At 44.2% G+C, this 10,588-nt stretch overlaps 1 long non-coding RNA gene across 2 annotated transcripts in view; it reads left to right on the top strand.

Annotated features, from left to right (window-relative positions):
• Positions 1–833: 833 nt before the first annotated feature.
• LOC119248257 (uncharacterized) overlaps positions 834–10,588 on the top strand; it is a 45,220-nt gene continuing 35,465 nt past the window's right edge. For both annotated transcript variants that reach the window (XR_008552155.1, XR_008552154.1), the window contains exons 1-2: positions 834–974; positions 10,079–10,181. This is a non-coding gene — a long non-coding RNA (uncharacterized LOC119248257). The remainder of the gene's footprint in view (positions 975–10,078; positions 10,182–10,588) is intronic.

Genomic DNA, 10,588 nt, shown 5'->3' with positions numbered 1-10,588 from the left:
GGCCTGCATGGTTGCAGACGGGCAGCCTTGAGGAGGGCAGCCTTGAGGAGAGCGGCCTCCCCTGAGGGAGGTTATGTTAGGGGGAAAGGATGTCCTGAGATAATCTCATACAGGCTTTGTGGACTTCACCCCCACTCCAGACTAAAGCCATCAGGACATTGGGAAAGACAAATCCCATCACCACCAAGGGGAGGGTGGCTGGGACCTGAGGGTGGAGTTGGGCAGCCAGGTTGGATATAAAAACCAAAGACGTGGGCCTTGCTCGGTCTTTGGCTCGCGATCGCTCGCCTCCTGGCTTCACCGCTCCTGGCTGGCGGCCAGCTCTCAGAGCGCCATTTTGGGATTCCTGATCGGCGGATCGGGTAGGACTCATTTAAAACTTTGTCTCCCACTTTTCTCCCAGAGCTGTACATTTCCTCATTTCCCCTTCCCTTGTAAATAAACCTTTTATTAACCTTTCACGTGTGCCTGCAGTAGAGCATGATAAGTCCTTTTAAGCGCGCGGGTGAGGACCCACAGTCAGGCACCCCGTTTTGTATCGGGGTTGCTCTACAACAGTTGGCGCCCAGCGTGGTTTCCAAGTTACACGCGGTTGACCAGCCCAAAGTAACATGCGTTGGTCACCATAAGCGCACTAGTTCAATCTCTTCATCACCATAGAAATGGTGGCAAAAAGTGAGGGGGGATGTTAGGGGGAAAGGATGTCCTGAGATAATCTCATACAGGCTTTGTGGACTCCACCCCCACTCCAGACTAAAGCCATCAGGACATTGGGAAAGACAAATCCCATCACCACCAAGGGGAGGGTGGCTGGGACCTGAGGGTGGAGTTGGGCAGCCAGGTTGGATATAAAAACCAAACACGTGGGCCTTGCTCTCTCTCTGGCTCGCGATTGCTCGCCTCCTGGCTTCACCGCTCCTGGCTGGCGGCCAGCTCTCAGAGCGCCATTTTGGGATTCCTGATCGGCGGATCGGGTAGGACTCATTTAAAACTTTGTCTCCCACTTTTCTCCCAGAGCTGTACATTTCCTCATTTCCCTTTCCCTTGTAAATAAACCTTTTATTAACCTTTCACGTGTGCCTGCAGTAGAGCATTGATAAGTCCTTTTAAGCGCGCGGGTGAGGACCCACAGTCAGGCACCCCGTTTTGTATCGGGGTTGCTCTACAACAGTTAGTGAAAAGAGGCACCCGCATAGTCACAGGTGGGCTGTGGGAGTGCTGCCCCAAGCCTGTGTGGAGACTGTACTGATACAGCCCTTTTCTCTTTGGGAGGGATCACTCCTCTGTGGAGTGGCCTGCTTGTTGCTGATGTTGGGTAACAGGCAAAACTAGAAAGGGATCAGAGATTCCAGGGTGGGCCCAATCTCCATATCCTTACCCTCGGGCCTGTGCTCCACTCCCCACAGCATCTGATCTTGCTTGGGTCTCATGCCTTGTGATAAGGCACTGGTGCCTGACCTCTACTGCTGGGTTAATGGTCATGTTATTCCCCTCAACCCCCACCTCCCTGTGTGAGTCAGGTTTTAGTCTTGGGACACCTCCTTTCCAGTCTTTCTATTCTTGTCCTCCATCATTTGGGCTTCTCGAAAGTCAGCTATCAGACAGAAAGTGGGTCCTATCCGCTGCATCCTCCTGGAATCTCTGGGGTCTGCTTGTGCTGCTCAGTGGCGGTGGTTCCCGCTGGATGACCTCACTATATAGGCAGGTCTGAAGCTTGGGTAGGATGAAATCTCCAAACAGAAGGCAGGTAACGTTTGTAAAGTAAGTGCTCTAATTTTCTAGGATTCTCCCCATCTGTTTCTATAGGAAGACAGAGGAAATGTTCTTCAGCAGAATTTCTCTTAGAAATACACTCTACCTTTGTGGAAGAAGTTCTGATAAATTTCCGGGGTGGAGGGTGAGCTCCTGAGGGTATGTTTAAACAGCAGGAGATAGCTGAGCTGCTTTGCATAAGACAAGGGAAGGAATGTGTGCTGCTTCTGAGGGAAGGAGGGGTTGAGAGTTCACAAGAAGGAAGGGGAGATGAGAAATGAGCAGAGGACACTGGGCATCAAGGGCAAAGGCAAGAAGAAGGGATGTCTGGCAAACAAAGTGGGAAGGGACTTGGGGATAACAAGTGTTCAAGAAGCGAATTTTGACTCATGGGATGTTTGTGAAATAAACGCTCACAGCCCCTGGGCTCCTACAGAGAATCGTAAGTAGTCTAAGGTGTCCAGTGCTCTTGGGGCACATAAGTGGGTTTCTAAGCCTGGTCTGAGTCCATGTAAAGGCAGAAGCAATGTGTGTGGACAGGACTCCCAGACAGGAGCCTGAGGCTGTGGGATCCTGGCACCAGGCCCCAGTAATTGGTGTGGGGGCTTAGCAGGTAGTTTAAAGGCATTTCTTCTAAACAAAGGAATGGTAGGACTTCAGCTTACATCTGCATTTTCTTTCCTTTTGTTATTCCTGAGCCTTTAGAAAAGTCTTGTTTAAACATTCCAGCTTGGTCTCAAGCTGCAGTTCAGGCCAAAAATGGAAGGTTCATGTACCCCCACTTGGATTGTTACGGAGCAGCCCCGATATAAAACGGGCTGCCTGGCTGTGGGTCCTCACCCGCGCGCTTAAAAGGGACTTATGAATACTCCACTACAGGCACACACAAATGGTTAATAAAAGGTTTATTTACAAGGGAAAAGGAAATAAGGAAAATGTACAACTCAGGGAGAAAATAGGGAAATAAAGTCTTTAATGTGTCCTACCCGATCCCCCGACCTGGAAACCCAAAGGCACTCTCAGAGCTGGCCGGAGGCTACGAGCTGGTGGAGAGCCGAAATGGGGATCCCCCAAAGCCCATGTGTCTGGTTTTATACCAAACCTGGATGCTTAACCCCACCCTCAGGTCCCAGCCACCTTCCCTTTGCTGGTGATAGGATTTGTCTCTCCCAATGTCTTTTGGCTTTGGCCTGGGGTGGGGGTGGAGTCCACAAAGCCTGATGGAATTAGCTTTAGGACAGCATTTTCCCCCTAACAGCAGCACAATGGACTATGGTGGAGGGTGATGGAGGCCTTGGTGGTGGATGGGCTACAGTGACTATCTAAAAGCCTCTTTTCAGGATAGTCCTATACTTCCCAAATGCCAACAACAATGTAAACTAATGATATTGTGATGGAAAAGAAAAACTAAAAGCTGTTTAAGATTCTTTGTCCCCTCTGTTGTATATTCATCCACCACACATATTTGCAATTTGGGAACCAGGTAAAGGCTCTATTCCTGGGCAGATGTGTTATGAGCATTATGCTATTCCACAAATATTAAATTCTATCATGATACATGCATGTGGATACTTCCTCTTAAAATAGAAATACTGTTATAGATCCCACAGCATTAACATTTCCAAAAGTTGATAAATGAGTAAAAATGCAATTTAGTCATTAAACTTTTAAAAATTCCGCTCATGCTTCGCATCTTCCCAGTTACATTCTCAGAACTCATTTTCATGTCTTTAATGTGGGCCTTATTGATGGCTTCTCCGGACTGTGAACATCATCATTCAAGGGGAACCATGGGTGTAGGGAAAAGTATCTTCCCTACTATTGTCATTCCTTTAGAATGCTGTTTCAGCCAAGTTCTTGGGCTGCAGGGAACAGAAACTCACAGTTCAAATAGGAGATATTTTATGCTCCTTCAAGGACAGGACATAGTGGAATCTGCTTATCTGACACTGGAATTGGAGTCTCACAAACCAAGACCTCTAGTTCTTCTTGGGTAGGCTGAGAAGAACTACTTCTCAAATTTCCACTTGCTTCATCCAATTTTTGCTCTCAAATTCCTTTTTCTAGATAACACCATTTCTGTGATGGTTCATGACTACAACATTTTAAGTCTAAGTTCTCAGTGTGATGGGTACTGAAGAAACCACGTGTGATGTAGTGACAGTGACAGTGTTCAGATTTGCTTGTGGTGGTGTTACGTGGAGGTGGGGGTGGTGGATTGGAGCCCTGCACCCCAGAGGTAGCAGAGCTTTATCAGTTCCTGAGGAAGACAGAGCCCAAATGCCATCTGGCTGAGGCTGAGGACACAGAAATCGGAGAGGAGAGAATTTTTTGAGTTTGTGTTTTAACTTCTTGTACTTTGAGTTTTTAAAAAGGACTTCTTTTGAGGTTTAACATTTGGGCTTTCATTTCACTGGGAATTGAATAATTAGAGGGAGTTTCTGTTATGTAACTTTGGAATAGTCTTCATTGTATTAGTTGGGTTCATTGTAGAATGTCTGGCAAGCTCTGCTGGACCATGTGGCCGAGGGTGATGTGAGATGGGAAATAGAATAGTGATTCTGAGGCCTAGGAGGAAAATGGTTTTGGCGGTAAGAGATGCTCTTTTCAAACCCAGAGACCTTTGGGACAACAATTGAAAGGCTCATCCCAGAGTCCAGGAGAGCATATCATGGTGGCGGCAATCAGAAGTTCAGGTTGACCAGGTGTCCTGGTTTGCCTGGGGCCGAGCAGGTACCTGGGATATGGGACTCTCAGGGCTCATCGTGAACATACCGGGAAAATCAGGACAGCTGCTCACCTTCCTAGTGGAGGGATCAGTCAGCCCCTGAAACATGACTGGCTTCTTGCCTAGATGCTGGTGATGAAGAAGGGGGAGATAGCTTTCCTGGATGTCCACAGACCTGGCTTCCTTCCATGTGATAGTCTCAGGAGGCTGGACTTCTGCATGGTGACTGGGTTTTAGAAGGGGGAAAGCAGAGGCTGTCAGTTTTCCTAAGGTCTAGACTTGAGAGTTTAAAACGTGACCATATTCTTTTGGTCAAAGCAGAGGCAAAGGCAGCCTGAATTCAAGAAGCGAGGAAACAGACCCAACTCTTGGTAGATGGAGCAGCATCAGCATCGTGAGGGAAGAAACTGATGAGGGCAACATTGGATACGATCTACTACAAATATTATTTTAAATGGATGAGGCACATGGGAAAGGAAAATGTTGGTATTGTGAAGATAAGTTTTATGCCAGGCCTGTTTATCTGGAGGTAAGAAAGCTTCTATTCTCCAGAACTTATATTCTAGAAGGAGAGACAGACAGACAACTACATAAATGCCATTAGTGTAATGTAGAAATAAAACTTATACACATATATGTATATTTACAATAAGTGTGTGCAAATACAGAAGTATAACAGAAGTCAGAGATTTCTATTTGGACGTGGTAGAAAATAACTTGGCTTTGCAGACAGCATAGGGGATTTGAGTGATGAGTAAGAGTTTTCACGGGAGGTAAGAGAGGTAGATGTATACCAGACTCAGGGAAATCACGTGCAGAGTTTCAGGAATTGAGGAATGTGGTTTGTACTGTAAAAACTGGAATGTGAGTCTGTGTGGCACAAAAGCCATAGAAATGGAAATGAAGCAACAGCTTGGGGATGTGAGAGAAAGTACTTTGTCTGCCATTTTAAGAATTGATTTATTTTAAAGTGAGAGAGTGACTTAATGAAACTAATTTTATTTTTGAAAGTTTACTCTAGCAGTAGTAGATAACAGTAACTCCACTACTCTGCTACTACTATGACAAGTACTACTGCTACAAACTAATAATGGATATTTGCATGAATGAATTCTGTGCCAGGCACAATTGTAAGCACTTTAAAGTCATTCAGTATCACAAGAACCCTAAAAGTAGGTTATTATTAATATTCCCCCTTTATGGTTGAGGAAACTGAGCTACATAGAAGAAAAATCACTTCCTCCATATCATGCAGTCGGTAAATGTTGAAGCATAAATTTGAACAGAGGAACTCTGGCCCCTTAACTATTATGCTTTATTACCATCTACTTTATTACCAGCCACTAAAGTAATTCAGCTAAGTGTTGTCATATCCCTAGAAAAGGGAGCAATTGTGGAAAGCTGTGACCAGGTGAATCCCAATGCTGTTAAGGGAATACAGATAATAGGTTGTTTTTTTTTTTTTTTAAGATTTATTTTTTTTATACAAGAACCAGGGTACAGACCAGATGCGCAGGAGGATGAAAGGATTCACCAGAGACAGAGTGGGAAACAGAACAGGCAGACTGACAATACACTGCTGAGGGGAGCAGAGGGTGAGACAGGAGAGGTCTGCTCGACATGTGGCTTGCTCCACTGGCGGGGATCGAACTGGCACTGCAGAGGCTGTGGACAGCTTCACAGCTCTGTGCTCAATCGCTTGCGCCACCAGGGAGGCCCCAGATAATAGGTTTCAGTGTACAACTGAATATGGAGAAGAAAGAAAGAAAATTGATAATGACTTCCTCATTTCTATTTGAATGGGGGTGCCACTATCAAAAATAAGAAATAGGAGAAGATAGTTTGGTTTGGAGGAAAAGACAAGGATTTCAATATTGATACTGAGTTTAAAGTGCCCATTGAACAACTAAGCAGAGGTGTGTGGGAGACAGATGGAAATGGGGTACCCAAAGGAGAAGGGCTTTTGTCCCAAGGAGAGAGAGTGCTTCCCAGGCCAAATACATTAGGAAGGTCAAGCAAGGTGAGGCATGTGGCGCTACCACTGGATCTGTAAACACAGAGGTCAACGTGACCTTGAGGAGAACAGAGTGAGTGGAGAGGTGGCTGAAAGCCAGATTGCTGTGGGTGAGAAAAGAAGGAAGTGAAATCAGCAAGGGGTGACCTAAATTTCCAAGAACTTGCCTGGGGAGGGACTGGGAGGTGGGGAGCAGGGATCACATAGCATGGAGGGTAGAGAGGAGGCATTTTGTTGCCATTTGCTTGCTTGTTTGTTTGTTTTTTCTAAAGAATGGGTTTATTTTCTGAAATGAGGAAATCAGAGGAGAGTGGGAGGCTCGTGATTTAGGAGAAAAAGATGGGACTGATGACTGTAAGTGCCTGAATAGGCCAAAGGCTGGGGTCAAAGGACAAATGGAAGAATTGGTTTCAGAGGACATTTTTCCTTTTAAATCGGAGGGAAGAGAATAAGCATTTTTGGAGAAATAAGTGTATTTGTAGTTGAGGGGTAGGGTAGGAAATTGAAAATTTTCAGGATAATCTCTTAAGTATTAGCACAAATCATTTGCCCAAGAAGTAAAAGAGAACTAGAAATCTAAATCAGCTAGTGGAGGCTGGAACAGCACTTTCGTAAACAGGATGATGGGAGGAAAATCACATTCATGGAGATTTCATTATGTGTGCTTGATCTCTATCCTTAATAAAAATGGTTATACAACAAACAATAAATTATAGCTGGGGTTTGATCCCTTCTGAAATTTAGGTATTCCCTAAAAATTTTATTGAGAGATTGCATTTTGCTTTCTGTAGCCCAGTTTGCATGTCGGTCCATCCTTTCAATGAATTAATGATTGTTCATCAGTATCTACTGTGTAAAATTCCAATGCTAGAAGCATCTCAAGGAGTATAAGACAGTTCTTGCTCTTGATGGACTTCCAGGTTAAGTGCTGAGAGGAGTTGTATTAGATGTGTTAGTTAATGGGCCTCCCTGATGGCCTTGGGGTTAAGTCTCAGTGCTGTCACTGCCATGGTCTGAGTTTGATCCCTGGCCAGGGAGCCACCCACATATGATACAGCAGACCTCTCCTGTCTTGCCTGCTGCTCCTCTCAGCAGTGTATTTCAGTCAATCTGCATGTTGTGTTCCTCATTCTGTCTGTGGTAAAACCTCTCACCCCCTGCACCTCTGGCCTACACCCCAGTTCTTCTATGCAAAAAAAAACAAAACAAAACAAAACAGTGTTAGTATCTATCTTTCCCAGTGTTTCAGCCACCTTGAGGACAATCAGCATTTGGAAAAGAATCCCAGAGGACGAGTCCAGTTCCACTGGAGTGGTGCCAGGTCTAAGATGTCCCATCAGGACCACACTATTGCCTGCAGTACTGCTCCTAACCCTTACACCATCAATCCTCAGGGCGGTCCCCAACTCAGATCATCCCCCTCACTCCCTGACTCTGGCAGCTGTCATTCTATTTTCCATTGCTATATATTTGACATTTCTAAATACTTCATTTAAACAGAATCATGCAATATTTATCTTTTTGTGATTGGTTTATTTCACTCAGCATGATGTCCTCAAATTTCAAGCATGGTTGTCACATGTTTGAAAATCTCCTTCCTTTTTAAAGGTAAATAATATTCCATTATGTATATATACCACAATGTGGTATATATATTCCATTATGTATGTATACCACATATCCACTATGTGTCAGTGGACACCTTGATTGCTTCTACCTCTTGGCTGTTGTGAGCAATGTTGCTATGAATATGGATATACAATGTCTGTTCCAGAACTTGCTTTCAGAATTTTTGGGTGTATACTTATAATCTAAGTTTTTACAACCCTACAGGTGATTCTACTGCTCACTCAAATTTGAAAACCACTTCTACAGACCATGACTGCTTTTCCCTGTCCTAATTCTACTTTACCATTAGCACCTTCTTCCTGTTTTTGATACCAGTACTTAGCATACATATGGAATAAATGTTTCTTGTAATCCCTGCACTTGGTTTAGGGAATGTGTGGATGTGTATGTAGGTGTTGAAGAGGGGCACACAAAGAGGAAGACCAGAAAGGAGAGGAGCATAAAACTTCTGTATTCTCCCATCTCTGTTAGTGGGAAGGACACTGGGCTGAGAGCAGGTAGGGAACTCTGGATCAGAAGACACATAAACTACTAGAACTGAAAGTGATTTTGGCAACTCCTAAGATCCATGGTTTATAATTTTTTTGGAGTCATAGATCTTTTTGAGAACAATATGTTTAGTAATACACATTGTTTTATTACATGATTATTAGTGGGAGTGTTGGGATTCAAATTGTTTCTTGCAATCACTGCACTGCACTTGGTCTAGGGGGTGTGTGTATGTGTGTGTAGGTGCTGAAGAAGGGGACACAAGGAAGACCAGAAAGGAGAGGAGTATCTTTACATTCTTAAAACACTAAATTATGGTGCTGAATCTATAAGGAATGATTGAGAGCCCTCACCATTCTCCCTCCTCGGGACAGTGGTCTACTCAGCTTCTTAGGTGAATTCATCACCCTTTATTGTCCATACAGTGACTTTGCAAGAAGAAAATCATTAAACACCCAGTATACCAAATACTGGGGATTCTCATCTATAAAGCAAGTGGGTCTGAATCTGCTCAGGGACACCATGCTACATTGGCCCTGCTGAAGGAAGACACTTTCTGGAAAAATCAGTTGATTTATCCCACTTTTGGCAGCCTTCCTTTCTCACCAGGCCCACTGCTGTTGGGTCAGCAGAGTTGCCAGGCTGCTATGAGCTCTTTCTGTATCTGTGCCATGGAGGTAATAGATGAAGCTGGAGGCTGAGGCAGCACCCAGGGCCCACATGCTGATGCTGTGAAGATACTTGGAAAGGTGGCTGCTGGGGGCCTGGCTGCCTTTCCAGGGCTTTCAGCTCTGTTGGGCTGGAAATATATTCAGGGCAAAGGGCTTGAGGTTTTTTTTTCCCTTGTGGTATTTGGCTATGTTGAGTTCAAATCCTAGCTCAGCCTTGGCAGGGCTGAGGACTGTATAGTGAAAAATAGTGGAATGAAACCTCAGAGCACGTTATGACCTTCAAGAAGGTTTGGTTTGGATTGACTTCTAGAAATGGTCTGAGTTTTTTGGTTGCCGACTTTTTTTTTTCATTTTTCCAGAATACATTTTGAACCTCTTCAGAGAGCTGTTCATGGCCTACAAGAGGCATCTGAGCCCCAAGTGGGCATTAATTACTGGGCATAAAAGAAGGATACTATTAGCAGTTATCATTAAACAAATTTCACTCACCAGGAACTGGGCTAAAGAGCTTTACAAACACCATCGCACATCATTTTTCATAAGATTCCACTAAGGAATGTATTGATAGCTCTTTAGATTTTTATGAAACCAAGGCTCAAAGTATTTAATGTTTTATCAGTGTTCTCAAGACAGTGGCAGTGTGGGGTCTGAATGACAGGGAATTGGACTTCAGGGTGCGGGGTCTGAACCACTGCTTTGTAACCCCCTGTCTCCATTCTTTCCCTTTTTTCTTCTTTCCCAATTTCTATTGAATTTCTCCCCACTATAGTCAACCTACTTTACTGTGTTCTCTAGATTAGAAGAAGCAGCAGACACTTCAACTAATGTCAATTGAAGAGACCCCGAAAAGATGAGAAGGAAAGACTGGACCTGTGTTGGTGAGCCTGTTCTTCAAGGGGTAGGTCCTTAAACTTAGTCTTGCTTTAAGAATACATCCTCTTCTGCCTGTTCTACCCCTGCTCTGTCTCTGGTGAATCCTCTCACCATCCCGCACATCTGGCCTGTACCTCGGTTCTTATATAAATAATAAAAAAAAGAATATATCCTCTTTCCTTTGACTTCCAAATGTGCTGCTGAAAAATTTCTCAATCTGAGGTCCTAATTAATAGAGAAGGGAAGAGAGTGAGGATATATATTATGAATTGTTCGTGAGTTCTTGTTTGTGATTTCTCTATCTTTAGGTTAGGACAATGTGGGGCTGAAATTGATTTAGTTCATTTAGGGATGCTGGCATAATCCGAGCCAGACCGATTGGAGATCTCCATTGGTCTATCATTAGAATTATCAGTAAAGATGCTTCCTCCT

Source organism: Talpa occidentalis, unplaced genomic scaffold (assembly GCF_014898055.3).
Source record: "Talpa occidentalis isolate TD23 unplaced genomic scaffold, MPIMG_talOcc4v2.1 talOcc4.16, whole genome shotgun sequence".
NCBI lineage: Eukaryota > Metazoa > Chordata > Mammalia > Eulipotyphla > Talpidae > Talpa > Talpa occidentalis.
The sequence above is the reverse complement of the archived record's forward strand: the minus strand, read 5'-3'. Positions and strand labels throughout refer to the sequence as shown.